We start from the raw sequence: 12,155 nt of genomic DNA on the forward strand, positions 1-12,155 counted from the left end.
AAAGGAGGAATCGTACCCTATTATATATGGTACGATCTATGATGAGTCACACAGATCTTCCTACATACCTTTGGGGCTATGCTCTAGACACGATAGCTTTTATACTCAACCGAGTTCCATCCAAGGTCGTGATAAAGACACTATATAGGATATGGACTGGGAGAGATGCCCAGGTGTCTTTCATGAGGATTTGGGGTTGTGAGGCTTACGTTCGACGTCAAGTCTCAAACAAGTTAGGACCCAAATCCGACAAGTGCTACTTTATTGGATATCCCAAGGAAACTAAGGGATATTACTTCTACATTCCCAGTTAACACAAGGTATTTGTAGCAAAGACTGGGGTCTTTCTAGAAAGGGACTTTGTTTCTAGAAAGACTAGTGGGAGTACGTTCGATCTTGAAGAAGTTCAAGATGCGGACCATACCACTGAAGCCTCGATAGAAGTTGAACTGGAACCACAAAGTGTTGTGGATGATGTTGTTCCATAAGGAGTTGAGGAACAACAACCAGTTCAAGTAGACATACCTCTTCGCAGGTCTGATAGGGTACGTCGTCAGCCTTAGAGATAATCATTTCTCTTGTCTGACCATGATGACATTGTGTTCATAGAGGATGAGCCTACCACCTATCAGGAAGCTGTGATGAGACCAGATTCCGAGAAATAGCTAGAGGCCATGAGATCCGAGATGGAATCCATGTACACCAACCAAGTATGGACTTTGGTTGATCCACCTGAAGGGGTAAAACCCATTGGGTGTAAGTGGATCTTTAAGAGAAAGACTGGCATGGAAGGACTTATCTATAAGGGTCGTTTGGTAGCTAAAGGTTTCAAGCAGATTCATGGTATTGACTATGATGAAACCTTTTCTCTAGTAGCGATGTTTAAGTCCATTCGGATCATGCTTGCTATTGCAGCTTACCATGAATATGAGATATGGCAGATGGATGTCAAAATAGCGTTTCTGAATGGAAACCTGCTCGAGGATGTGTACATGACACAACCTGAGGGTTTTGTAGATCCACAGCATACTAGCAGAGTATGCAAGATGCATAAGTCCATTTATGAACTAAAGCAAGCTTCTCGAAGTTGGAATCTTCGATTCGATGATGCAATCAAAGAGTTTGGTTTCATCAAGAACGAAGATTGGCCTTGTGTCTACAAGAAGGTTGTAGGGGGCATAGTTGTCTTCCTCATATTGTATGTGGTTGGCATACTACTCATTGCGAAGGACATCCTTTTGCTTCAGTCTGTCAAGACCTGGCTAGGGAGTTGCTTCTCAATGAAGGACTTAAGTGAGTCATCTCGCATTCTAGGGAGATAGATCTATAGAGATAGATCTAAGAGATTGCTTGACCTAAGTCAGAGTACATATATTGACAATGTACTCCTTCGGTTTGCCATGCAGAACTCCAAGAAGGGATTTCTACTGATGTCACATGGCGTGAGTCTTTCGAAGACTCAAGGTCTCTCTTCTAGAGAGGAGAGAGACCGCATGGATCAGATCCCTTATGCCTCAGCCATAGGATCTATCATGTACGCCATGCTATGTACTCGACCTGATGTCTCGTATGCTTTGAGCATGACGAGCAGATACCAGTCAGATCCAGGTGAAAGTCACTGGATAGCGGTCAAGTATATTCTTAACTACTTAAGAAGGACTAAAGAATATTTCTTGATATATGGAGGCAATGACGAGCTAGCTGTAAAGGGTTACAGTGATGCTAGCTTCCAGACCGACCAGGATGATTATCGATCGCAGTCAAGGTTCGTATTTTGCATAAATGGTGGTGCTGTGAGCTGGAAGAGTTCAAAGCAGGACATAGTAGCTGATTCTACGACAGAGGCCGAGTACATTGCTACATCAGAGGTAGCAAAGGAGGCAGTTTGGATCCGCAAGTTCATCAATGAACTTGGGGTGGTTCCCAGTATCGCTGACCCTATTGAGCTCTATTGTGACAACAATAGAGCTATAGCACAGGCGAAGGAACCTCGCTCACACCAGCGGACCAAACACATATTATGGCGCTTCCATCTCATTAGAGAGATTATCAAGAGAGGAGATGTGAAGATATACAGAGTACCTACAGAGGCTAACATCGCAGATCCCTTGACCAAGGCTTTGGCACAGTGGAAGCATGATGGTCACACTAGGTCATTGGGGCTTAGAGCCTATACTGATTGGAACTAGTGCTAGTGGGAGATTGTTAGTTAGAGCCCTAGAGCCAATCATTTGATGATTGTATTATGGACTTATTGTATCATATTCATATATAAATAAAGGCATTTGTTTTGGTTATTATACTTACTTGTATTGGTGCCAAATAAACTAAGTATAATAGCGTCCTTGAGTAGAGTTCTTACCTATATCAATCGGTTAGTTGAACCGATAGTGAGATGATATAGGGAACACTACTCTTAATCATTCCTAGTTGAGTATTAACATTCAGGGACAATGTTAATGTAATAAGACTAGCATGTATGTCAACTCGATGACTTGATCTCACAAGTCATGGATATAGAGATATGAAGTTGATACATGGGTATGCATTGGAGAATGTATACTGAATGACCCGCCATGAGAAAGTATCATGGATCATTATATCAGTGTCATATACTTTCTCATGTGGCTATTAGTATGACTACTAGTCCTTGGACCTGAAGTCACCATGGATCCCTACTTACGGAGTTATGTACTTTGGTTTCGTCAAACGTCACCCGTAACTGGGTGGACTATAAAAGCGATTACTAGGTATGTAACGAATTATGCAGAGGGATGTGATTGATGTAGATGGGATCTATCCCTCCTATATGATGGGAGAAACATCGATATTCTTGATAGAGTGAGACCACGAAGTGCATGGCCATGCCCAAATGAGTCAATATGAGATATTGAGCTCATTTGATTTAGTGAGTCTATTTGGAGTTCAAGATTTAGATTGCTCAGAGGATGACACGGTCTATGCCTCATATTGATCAATCTGATGTCTGGGATAGAAGGACACTTGTCATATATTGTGAGGAGTCACAATTAGTAGTCACAAGGTGATGTTGGATCTCAACATTCTTGTATCTTGGGTAGTAATGATGTGTTGCTAGATACCGCTCATTACTTATGCTCCTAAATGGGTTTAGGGGCATTGCCAACGTTACAAGAACCTATAGGGTCACACACTAAGGATAATTAGATGGAGATTAGGTTTATATGATGAACCTAGAGGATTAGATTCATGTGATGAATCAAATTGGATTAAGTGTAATCCTAATTGGGCTAATTGAGTCAGACTCAAGTTGATTCATGTGTTCAATGAGTCTAATTTAGATTATGACTCATTGAATCAATTTAATTAAATGAATTAGATTCATTATATTAAATTGGCTTGAATTAAATGGTTGGATTAGATTAGCCATGAGAGAGATTAAGTCAAGTTTGACTTGACTTGAGGGGAAGAGGAAGAGTCAAGTTTGACTTGACTTTATGCCACATCATTTGTGACTTGGCATGAAGTGGCCAATAATGATGTGCCACATCATCATGTTTAGCACATGTTTGTGCCACCTCATGGAGGTTACATATTCCCTCTTTAATGGCCACTTAATGCAAAATGGGGGTTACACTTGAATGTTTTGGCTGGCCACTTTTGTGGTTAATGAGGAATTCATTTTTCATTCAAGGCAATTCACATCATCTTCTTCCTCCTAGAGCTCTCTCTTCTTGCTCTCCGTCTCCTCATCTTGCCGAACCCTACTAAGGTGCTAGCACACTTTAGTTTGGTGATCTCCTTCTTGTGTTCGTGTGGATACTTCTAGAGGGTTGTCTACTTTGACAATCTTGAGATCCGGCACCTTGGACGAGCGGGATTCGCGAAAGGCACGCATCAAGGGTAAACTCTTAACATATAGTTCTAGTGTAGATCTATAGGTTGGTAAACTCGTACTCGTAATTTTATTTTCTAAAGTTTTTTCTTCGCACGGATCCGGTGGCGGGGCTTTCAGGGTTTCCGCGACGCGGAAAAGCGATTTTCGCGGCCCGAAAAACCCAGCATACACAACCAGTAAAATAATTAGCAAATCACCATTGGCAATTTTAAAATAAATGTATATGCATATTAGTGTTAGTACTTAATAGGGAGTTGTTTATCAGTAATTTATTTTGTACAAGTAATTAGTCTTAGTACTACTGTAACGACCCGCCTTCTAATGACTAGGCTATAAGGCCGATCGTCACATTATGCTGTGCTAAACTATTCCCTGACCATTACTAAAGACATATGCGGAAGCTGGACTAATTAAAATTTTGCTAAACTACTGACATTTCTTGGTTCTATACATGCTAAGGGAGGTAAACTAACTACTCATAACATGTTTTACCTTCCCCATGGTCAAGGAACTGAACTTAGACACTCCCCCACTGATACCAGGCCTCCCAATCGATCCACGGATCGATTGGAATAGTCGGATCGATCTAGTGATCGATCCAGCCGGCTATTGTATGCGGAACATAGGTTGGATCGATCCAGTGATCGATCCAGCACGCTACTGTGCTCGGGCAATATTCTGGATCGATCAGCTGATCGATCCAGACTGATCAATCGATCCAGTGATCGATCCCAGAGCCTTTTGTTCGCGACGAAATTGCCTGGATCGATCGACCGATCGATCCAGAAGCCTACTGTTCACGAAACCAGGTGCCCAGTCGATCCTTCGATCGATTGGAAACTCTCGAATCGATCAGCTGATCGATTCGAGTTTCTGATTCTGTGCCAAAGGTCTGATTTCAGCACTGTTTCGTGCCCCAATCACATTACAAGTACTAAAATGACTAGGAAACACTCTAACGACAACAACTAACATTCTAACAACATAAAAGAGGGGTTCTAAGCATAATAAGGTGCATGGTTAACTAATTCATAGCGATTAACACACTAAAGTGCGAGATGATAAAAACACTGAAAAGTTCTAACGTTTGAAACAAAGCTTGCTAAGGTTCCCTAAGATCTCTACTCCAAGTTCCTGCCCACACACACCATCTCTGCATTGGCCTCCAGCTTCCTCTGCTAGTCCATTTTTCCCTTACCTTTATCTGCAGTATAAGGAAAATAGAATCTGTAAGCTTAAAGCTTAGTAAGAAACCGACTACCTCACTAAAACATGCAACGATGCAAACATGCTTTTAAAGAATGCTATTTGAAAACATGTACTGGCATGGCATACTATGGTTGCAAGCATAAACTGAAATAACTGAACATGCATACTGAACATGGCGTGGCAACTAATCATATGAATCAATAAAGATCACTGAACTAAACATATAATAGGCTAAACTGTAGCTAAACTGATACTGAATTCCAACTCAACTAACATAACTAATTTGAGCTTTGAAAACTAATTCATAATAAGTGAAAATACATAATCATGCTGTTTGGGCCCGGCAACTGTACTTGCTGTGCGCGCATCCCTAACTAGACCTGGGTTTACAAGTCCCGAATTTAGTAGGGTTAATTAGGTTATCTAAACCTAGGGACGACTGTGGGAGTCCAACCCAATGGATATCTGATCCAGTACAGTGCCACTGAAAATAAAATACTGAATATAGCTAACTGTTTTAACTTGCTGTTTCTAGGTTATCTGAACCTAGAGCTAGGTTGTCTGAACCTAGAGGCAACTGTGGGAGCCCACCCATTGGACCGTAGTCCCATATAAACTAAAATAAACTGATTTACTGATTTAAATGCTCCTAATGCATTTAACTGAGCTATTTAAAATGCCTAATTTGCATTTTAACTTAACTAGCTATTTTATCGAACACTTAGTGTGCCCCAACTCTCCCCTCTATTAGGGAGACCACTTCTAGGCACCCGACAATATCTAGGAACCCCCACTGAAGAGGGAATACGTGTCCGGCCCATCTAGAAGTACTCACTAAATCCCTAAATCTGTGAGGAGGGTCAAATTCACCCTATGCGTCGATAAAAACAGCATATAGTTAAACTAGTGCGTATAAAACCAAACGGAGCCACTTATACTGCAGGTGAGGGGTTTCTTACCTTGTGTGCTAGATTTCTTACAAATCTAATCGCTAGAAATTCCGGTGGAGACGACTTCTCGACGATTCGCTCGCGTCCACGTGCTCTACTCGCGGAAGGAAACGTCCTTGTGCTGAAATCGTCGCTGAAAAGTGACCTTGTGACCCTAGGGATGGAACCCTAGGTCTCCTTGTGGTTGGCGCCGAGAGAGGGAGGAGAGGGAGAGGTGTTCGGCGTGAGGGTTTGGAGGGGAAGAGGTTGCCGAACCAAACTCCAAATAACCCCAAACCAACTTAAGTTTTTAATTTATATTAAGTGGGTAACTATGCCCAACTCAAATATAAATATAAATGTTTCCCTTCTTTTTCAGCATGGCCCTGCTGGGTTCACCAGTTCTAAGGCTAACTAAAGGTTTAGCGGACCCGAGAGGTCCCGGGTTCGATTCCCGCTTAAGCCATTTTACTTTTCTATTTATTTTTGCTACTTCCGATACTCCAAAAATTCCAGAAAAATATCTAATAATTCCAGAAAAATCATGGAATATTCCTAAAATAGTTTTGAGAATTTTCGGGCGTTACAATCCCCCATACCTTATAAAAAGTTCATCCTCGAACTTAGAATAATTCTGGGTACTTCTGTCTCATGCTGGCTTCTGTCTCCCAAGTTGCCTCTTATGTTGTGTGATTGTGCCAAATGACTTTGACTAAGGGTACCTCCTTGTTCCGCAATTTCTTAACTGCTCGGTCTATTATCTGAATAGGTCGACTATCATAGCTGAGGTCTTCGCGGATCTGTACCGACTGGAGGTCAATCACCTGGGTGGCATCTGGGGTATGCTTCTTCAGGATAGAGACATGAAATACGTTGTGGACAGCTGACATTTCCTGGGGTAGCTCTAGCTCATATGCTACCTTGCCCACTCTTCTGCTGATAAGGTATGGTCCCACATATCTGGGACTAAGTTTGCCCTTCTTCCCAAAACGCATCACCCCCTTCATGGGAGCTACTCTAAGGAACACTGTATCCCCGACTGAAAACTCTAAGGGTCTGCGCCGTGTATCAGCATAGTTTTTCTGGCGGCTCTGAGCTGTCTCTATCCTCTGGCGGATCTGCTGTATAGCTGCTGTGGTATTTGCTACTAGATCTGTCTGAAGTTCTAGTTCTTTCTATTCATCACTCTCATACCAGCAGATTGGAGATCTACACCTCCGCCCATAGAGAGCCTCGTAAGGTGCCATACCGATAGTGGCCTGATAGCTATTGTTGTATGCAAATTCTGCTAGACTCAGATATTTGCACCAACTTCCTTTGAAATCTAGGGCACATGCTCGGAGCATATCTTCGAGTACCTGATTTACCCGCTCCGTCTGACCATCTGTCTGAGGATGGAATGCTGTGCTGAACTTTAACTTAGTGCCCAACGCTGAGTGTATCTGTCTCTGTCTGAAATGATGGTTCGTGGGACTCCATGTAGTCTGACGATCTCCTGGAGATACAACTGAGCTAGCTTCTCCATGGAGTAGGATATCTTGATAGCTAAGAAATGGGCTGATTTAGTCAACCTGTTGACTATTACCCAGATGGCGTCAAAACCATTCGTGGTTCTGGGCAGTCCCACTATGAAATCCATAGATATATCCTCCCACTTCCATTCTGGAATCTATATAGGCTGCAGAACTCCTCCTGGTCGCTGATGTTCTGCCTTGACCCTCTGACAGGTGAGGCAGATGCTAACATATCTGGCGATGCCTCGCTTCATCCCGGGCCACCAAAAATGGTTCTTCAGGTCTTGATACATTTTGGTGGAACCTTGATGCATCGCATAGGGAGTCTTGTGAGCCTCATCCAAAATCTGTCTCTGTAGCTCCTCCTGATCTGGAACACAGAGTCTGTCACCAAAATACAACACCCTGCTATCGGACACTTTGAATTCTCTACTTTCTGATTCTGCTAGCCCTTGCTTGATTTTCTGAATTTCAGGGTCCTGCTCCTGAGCTGACTGAATATCACCAAGGAAGGTAGACTCTAAGGTCATAGTAGAGAGCTGTCCAACGATGAGTTCGAGACCGAAATCTACGATCTCCTTCTGTAGGGGCGGTGACATGGCTGTAAGAGATAATAAGGTAGCGCTGGATTTTCTGCTAAGTGCGTCGGCTACCTTATTGACTTTCCCTGGATGGTAGAGGATGTCCATATCGTAGTCTTTGACCAGCTCAAGCCATCTGCGCTGTTGCATGTTCAGATCCTTTTGAGTGAAGAAATACTTCAGACTCTGATGATCTGTATACACTCTGCACTGAGCTCCATATAGGTAATGTCTCCAAATTTTGAGAGCGAACACTACTGCTGCAAGCTCAAGGTCATGAGTAGGGTAATTCTTCTCATAATCCTTGAGTTGTCTGGAGGCATAGGCGATCACCTTGTCGTTTTGCATTAGTACTGCTCCTAGTCCCAACTTAGAGGCATCATTATAGATGTCAAAGCTGCTGGTGTTATCTGGTAGAGCCAAAATGGGAGCACTAGTCAATCTCCTTTTTAGCTCGCTGAAGCTGTTCTCGCAGTCCTCTGTCCACTGAAATTTCCTGTTCTTTCTGGTGAGAGCTGTCAGTGGGGAGGCTATCCTGGAGAAGTCCTCTACAAACTTCCTGTAATATCCTGCTAATCCCAGAAAGCTCCTGATCTCACTGGCGTTCTTGGGTCTTTTCCAGTTGCTCACAGCTTCTATTTTACTGGGGTCTACCATGATCCCATCCTTTGAGATGATGTGACCCAGGAAGGACACCTGATCTAACCAAAATTCACATTTTGTGAACTTGGTGTATAGCTGATTCTGCTAAAGGGTCTGCAATACTGTTTTCAGGTGCTTTGAGTGTTCTTCCTGAGTTCCTGAGTAGATAAGGATGTCATCGATAAACACAATAACAAACTTATCCAAATACTCCCTGAATACTCTGTTCATGAGATCCATGAATGTAGCTGGAGCATTGGTCACGCCAAAGGGCATGACTACGAACTCGTAGTGTCCGTATCTGGTTCTGAATGCTGTCTTGGGTATATCCCCTTCTTTAACCTTTACCTAATGATAACCTGATCTGAGATCTATCTTAGAGAACACTGCTGCTCCCTTTAGCTGATCGAACAGATCATCAATTCTGGGAAGGGGATACCTGTTATTGATCGTGACTTGGTTCAGTGATCTGTAGTCTATGCACAGTCGCATGCTTCCATCCTTCTTCTTCAAGAACAATACAGGCGCTCCTCACGGTGAGTGACTCGGGCGTATGAAACCCTTGTCAAGCAGCTCTTGTAGTTTCTCCTGAAGTTCCTTCAGTTCTGCTGGAGCCATGCGATAAGGTGCTTTGGAGATAGGATTCGTACCGGGAATGAGCTCTATCTTAAAGTCAATCTCCCTGTTGATGTGCGTAGATTATATACTCTTTTATGCATGTTTTTACGCACATTTACATATTTTGAGCATGCTTGATCTATGCATTTTTATACTTCCAGCTTTCCTTTTAGCATATTTACTCTTTTGGTTTGGAGATCTGCTTTTTGTGCATTTTCTGTACACAGGAGTCGATTTGGTGAAGAATCTACATCTTTGGGCATGCATTGGAGGAAACAAAGGGAGAAAGCACCGGGCCGTGTGCCTCACACGGCCATGCACTGGTATGGAGCTCGGGCCGTGTGGAGTTTGGCACCAACAGAAGAGGAAGATGACATGGCCGTGTGAACCTCGCACGGCCGTGTCAAGATTTGAAGCCAACCAGAGCAGAAGCCTTACATGGCCGTGTGGATCTACACGGCCGTGTGGATCTACACGGCCGTGTAGCATTTCCAGAGACTAAGCAGGCTGTGGCCGTGTGCACCACACGGCCGTGTAGCATTTCCAGAGAGCAGAAGGGTTCTGGCCGCGGCCGTGCAGCTTTGGCAGAGAGGGAACTGGACATGGCCGTGTGAATCTCACACGGCCGTGCCGTGTGGCGCCCGATTCCCTCCTCTATTTAAACCCTTCTTCATGAATTGAAAGGGGATCTCTCCCCCTTTGGGAGAAAGCAAGATTTGGTGGTTTCCTCCCAATCTTGGGAGGATTTCTGGGCGATTCAAGGGGAGATCTCGACGATTTCGACTCCGGAGCGAGGATTAGATCCAAAGACGAGGCTTCTTCGTAGATAAGTTTTCTCTTTCCCCCTCTTCTTGATTTCTTGAATTGGGGACTTAAGAAATGCTTGTAATCTCTATTTCTTCGGGTTTTCTTCCTAGATTCATGGAGTAGATCTTGTATTCTAGGATTAAGGGAGTATATGTATGATGGATTGATGTAATCTCTTATGGATTTGCCATTTTCTTGTTTCAATGACATTATCTTGCTTGTATCAATTAGATCTTGAATGATTAATGGTGATTTGTGCTTAATTCTCATTCTTGATTGATTGTTTGGATTTCTTATGGACTTTGTAAAGATAAACTCTCACTCGATCATCCGAGGGATCCACGTGACAGGTGCAAGCCCGTGTAAGGACGTTTGAGAGATAATCTTGAAGAGGAAATAGGAATATTCAAGAGAGTAGGATTTTTATGATTAGCTTCTTGTATCTTGATAGATTAATAAGTTGTGGGCTTCTATGTTGATATCCGAGGAAGGCATAGTAATAGGTGCGCTTCTGTGTAAGTACAACGTAGGTTCATGTCTAATTAATCCTATTTAGATACATTTCTCAGTCCTTAGCCGATTGTCTATTGCAAGAGAGAACCGGCAACTTTCTACATATTTGGCAATTGAGGGATAAGAATTGGTGAACCATTTACATTCAAGAAATCTTACAAAGAAACCAAAACTCCTAGAATCTCCCTTTATCAAAACCCAAAACACTAAACTCTTGTTTGTTGATCTTTAAGATTAGGTTTGTTTACCTTTACTTTGCTTTTGAAACGATTGGATAGTTGTTTAGCTAATTCGCATTGAGACATTTCTAGTGCTTATTCCAGTCCCTGTGGATACGATAATCTTTTATATTACTTGCGACATTTCCGTACACTTACGGAGCGTAACAAGTTTTTGGCGCCGTTGCCGGGGAGTACGCTATAACATTAGGAATTATCAATTGAGTTAGACTAAACATAACATTTGTTTTCCTTTCATATTGCATAGTTGTAACTGATCAGTAGATTTCTGTTTTTACTTTCTTGTATAACTTTCACTTCTTGTTAATTCTTTTTGTACAAATTCAATTCTGCATTTTTGATCCTTCTATTTTTCTTTTGGTGTCGAATTGCCATCTGCTATCTTGTTCTTGTGTATGCGAAGATCTAACTTTGCAGGGGAATTCTTTCCTTTTGACCCTGAGATTGATAGAACTTTCCATAAAAGAAGAATTCTGCAAAGGCAAATTGAAGAACAGGAACATTTGAACATGGCGAATAGACCACTCAAGGATTATGCAGCACCCTATGCGAGAGGTTTTCGATCTAGTATTTCAAGACCTTCAGTGGAAGCTAATAACTTTGAGATCAACCCCGCAATCATATCTATGGTGCAGCAGAACCAATTCGGTGGAGGACCTCATGAGGACCCTAATCAACACTTAGAGGTCTTTTATGAAATATGTGGTACCATGAAAATGAATGGAGTTCCTTCAGATGCAGTTAGATTATTGTTATTTGGGTTTTCTCTAAGAGATAGGGCAAAGCAATGGCTGAATTCTTTGGCCCCTAATAGCATCACCACTTGGGAGCAGTGTGAGCAACAGTTTCTTGATAAGTTCTATCCACCAAGCAAAACAGCTCATATGAGGAATTTAATTGCAAGCTTCAAGCAAACTGACTCAGAATCTCTTTTTGAAGCATGGGATAGATATAATAGTATGCTCAGACAATGCCCACATCATGGGTTGGAAAGATGGTTAGTGTTGCATACTTTTTATAATGGTATCAATTATCATACCAAAGTGTCCCTTGATTCAGCTGCTGGAGGGGCCCTTATGAACAAAAGCTTAGATGAAGCCGAAGAAATCATTGAAAGTGTAGCACAAAATCATCATCAATGGGCAAATGAAAGAAGTGGAGGCTATTCCTCTGTAAACCCAACAATTAAAGCATCAGGGAAGTTTGATGTAGATGCAGTCACTCTT

The 12,155-nt window shown here is 42.4% G+C and overlaps 1 non-coding gene across 1 annotated transcript; it reads right to left on the reverse strand.

The window, feature by feature from the left end:
* Positions 1–11,811: 11,811 nt before the first annotated feature.
* On the reverse strand, positions 11,812–11,917 carry LOC122054462. Its single transcript, XR_006132770.1, has one exon. It is a non-coding gene; the product is annotated as a small nucleolar RNA R71 (small nucleolar RNA).
* Positions 11,918–12,155: the final 238 nt, after the last annotated feature.

Source organism: Zingiber officinale, chromosome 3A, assembly GCF_018446385.1.
Source record: "Zingiber officinale cultivar Zhangliang chromosome 3A, Zo_v1.1, whole genome shotgun sequence".
Lineage (NCBI taxonomy): Eukaryota > Viridiplantae > Streptophyta > Magnoliopsida > Zingiberales > Zingiberaceae > Zingiber > Zingiber officinale.